General features: G+C 48.0%; 1 non-coding gene across 1 annotated transcript; it reads right to left on the reverse strand.

Annotated features, from left to right (window-relative positions):
* Window positions 1-1,986: 1,986 nt before the first annotated feature.
* Window positions 1,987-2,093, reverse strand: LOC120643198. The gene has a single exon (XR_005662888.1). It is a non-coding gene; the product is annotated as a small nucleolar RNA R71 (small nucleolar RNA).
* Window positions 2,094-2,887: the final 794 nt, after the last annotated feature.

Here is a 2,887-nt window from a genome sequence, read left to right on the forward strand (position 1 = left end):
AGCACCGATTCAGGCTCAAATGGACCAAGTGTAGCCCAAGAACTCAGTTCAGACCACCCAAGACGAGCCAAGACCAATGGGGTTCGGACAAGGCAGCCCAGGGCAGCCCACCAGAGGAAGTTGGGGGCGGTTGGAGCCCCTGGGCCGTCGGCCGACCACCCTGGTTGGCCGGCCAGGCCCGTGGGCCCCACCGCCTTAACCAAGCCACGTGTCGCCTCCCTGTTGGTCCCTTAGGTTGGTTGCAAGGGTCTCACCCCGTGGCTCCCTGCTATAAACACAAGGGGGTTAGAGATTAGAACACACACACACACACACACCACACTCACCTCTTCTCAAATTCATCTTGCATAGTCTTTAGGCTTAGTGGAGTTTAGGAGAAGTCTAGGAGTCATCGAGTCACCGGAGTTGCTCGGGAGTTCTGGTTTGGGTTCATCTCTGGCTCTTTCTTGTAATATTCGGTTGTTTGTAATAGAATTAGACTATGGTTACCGATATCTGCTCGAAGTATGTTCTGAGTTATCGGATATATGCTTCTTGATCTGGTTGTGTTATTTTTTAATGCTTGCATTGCATGATCGCTCTGTGCTTGTGATGGTTAACATATCGGCCTTAGAACTCTATCAACTGCTCCAGTATTCGTAATGTTTGCTCAAGTGTCATATCTGTCCATCCGGAGGGTGTGGGCTCCGCGCGGGACACTAGAGTAATTCTTACTAGTGTAGACATGGTGTCTAGATTAGCTAAGAGTTGCTGGATGTCAACTATACCCATGGTTTGTAGAGGTAGCCGGCAGGTGGTGACAGCCCTGTTCGAGCCCTAGTAATCCTCCACGTTCGGTATGGGGGGTAGGAGGTGCATAAAGCCGCCGGGGTGTACGAGCTTCTCTCGTTACTTCGATAGCGGTCTCCCTGTTGTGTAGTTTAATCTTTGATGATGTAACTATAAGATGGCATAGATATAGCTAGCCTAGCACAGTTGACTCGAGCTCTATCTTCTGCCTTGCTCCCGGCCTTTAGCATCTTTCTTATTTATTTATCTAGAGGGTAGTTTGTTTGTGTGTCACACTACCTCCTACCATGTTATATATCCTACCCCTGTTTATGCAAGAGAATATCCAATCTAGATAAAGTTCATCAAGTAGTCTATATATCTTCAATCACCGCCTTCCCAGCGGAAATATAAATGACACCCCAGTATACTCCCGGGTAAAATGCTACAGCGGTATTCTATACGGCTGCGGATTTATTCGTGGTTCATGAAATATCTGCCACCCCAATTGGCATCTGCGGGCGTCATTGCTGTTTCCCGGTGGTGACGCTGGTAGGCGCCAACTAGCAGTTTTGGCGCCGTTGCCGGGGAAGGCACAGATTGAAGTATATAGAGAAAGTTATGAACAAAATCGAAATTGGTATTCGCTTGCTAAACAGGCTAACTTGGATTTGTTTTCTTGTTTTTGTTGATATGAAAACAGGGTAGTGTATGACCGGTTTCGACTTGCCACAAAACTTTCATTCCAATCCATAGTCACTTTTGAGAAGAGTTCGTCCCCATGTCGTACCTCCTCAAATCTCACTCTCGGCAGCCAAACCAGTCATCGCATCGTCGTCAGCTTCACAAGCTATGGCCCAAAAGACACTCCGTGATTACTTTGCTCCTTCTGCTAACCAGGTCCCCACTGGGCCCGAGGTTAACACCGGAGGGGAAAATTTCGAGATCAAGACGGGTTTCATTATGATAGTGCAGGCCAGCCCTTTCTGTGGCAAGGCCAATGAGGATGCCAGCACTCATCTCCAGCAGTTCCTGGAGCTCTGCAGTACTTTTGTTATCAAGGTTGTATCGCAATATGCAATCCGGCTCCGTCTATTTCTGTTCTCTCTTTTGGGGAGAGTGAAGCAATGGTTTTATGCTAACAAGGCTGCTGTTGACACTTGGGACAAATGTGCCAAGGCGTTCCTCGCAAAGTCCTTCCAGACGGGCAAAACCAATGCTCTTCGTGGACGGATTTCAAACTTCTAGCAGGCATCCAATGAGTCAATTTCTGAAGCTTGGGAGAGACTTCAAGAGTACATTCTAGCGTGTCCGCACCACAGAATGGACAATTGGCTCATTCTTCAGAACTTCTACAATGGGTTGACTCAATCATCCCATGATCATGTGGATGCCGCTGAGGGTGGAGCTTTCTTCTCGCTGACCATTGAAAGAGCTACATCATTAATCGAGAAGATGGTGTCCAACCAAGGTTGGAGCAATGATCGCCTCCAACCACGCCAGCGAGGCATGCACTCCGTCAAGGAGGCCGACATGCTCGCTATGAAGATTGATCTCCTTCTCAAGAAATTCGAGGATTATTCCCAAGATAAGGCTCAAATGCAAACACTTCAAGCCTTGGAAACTCGCATGACGTGCGAGGTCTGTGGGAATGTTGGACATTCGGGTGATAATTGCCCGGAAACCCAAGAAGAAGCATTATATCTCAATGGCAACAACAACGGGTTTCGTCCACAAGGAGGTCAGGGGTGGAATCAACCGCGCCCATATTACCAAGGAGGTAATGGCAATTCAAATTCTTTCAATCCTAACCAACCTACCTTGAGAGATCTTGTCTATGGCCAAGCAAAGATTAATGAGTCCCTTCAGAAGAAGTTGGCCGCTACAGACAAATCTATGGAGACCATCCATTCCAAGATGGACGGATTCTCCACCGCTATCAAGAACCAGCTGAGTTTCAACAAGATGATCGAAACTCAATTGGCTCAGCTAGCTGCTGCCACACCTGCAGCTAAACTAGGGAACATTCCAGGGCAACCCGAATCAACTCTAGGGAGCGTCAATGTCATAAATGCTATGTGGAAAGAACAACTTAGGAGAACACCCCTTAGCTACGCAG

The sequence above is a fragment of the Panicum virgatum genome, chromosome 7K (assembly GCF_016808335.1).
Source record: "Panicum virgatum strain AP13 chromosome 7K, P.virgatum_v5, whole genome shotgun sequence".
NCBI lineage: Eukaryota > Viridiplantae > Streptophyta > Magnoliopsida > Poales > Poaceae > Panicum > Panicum virgatum.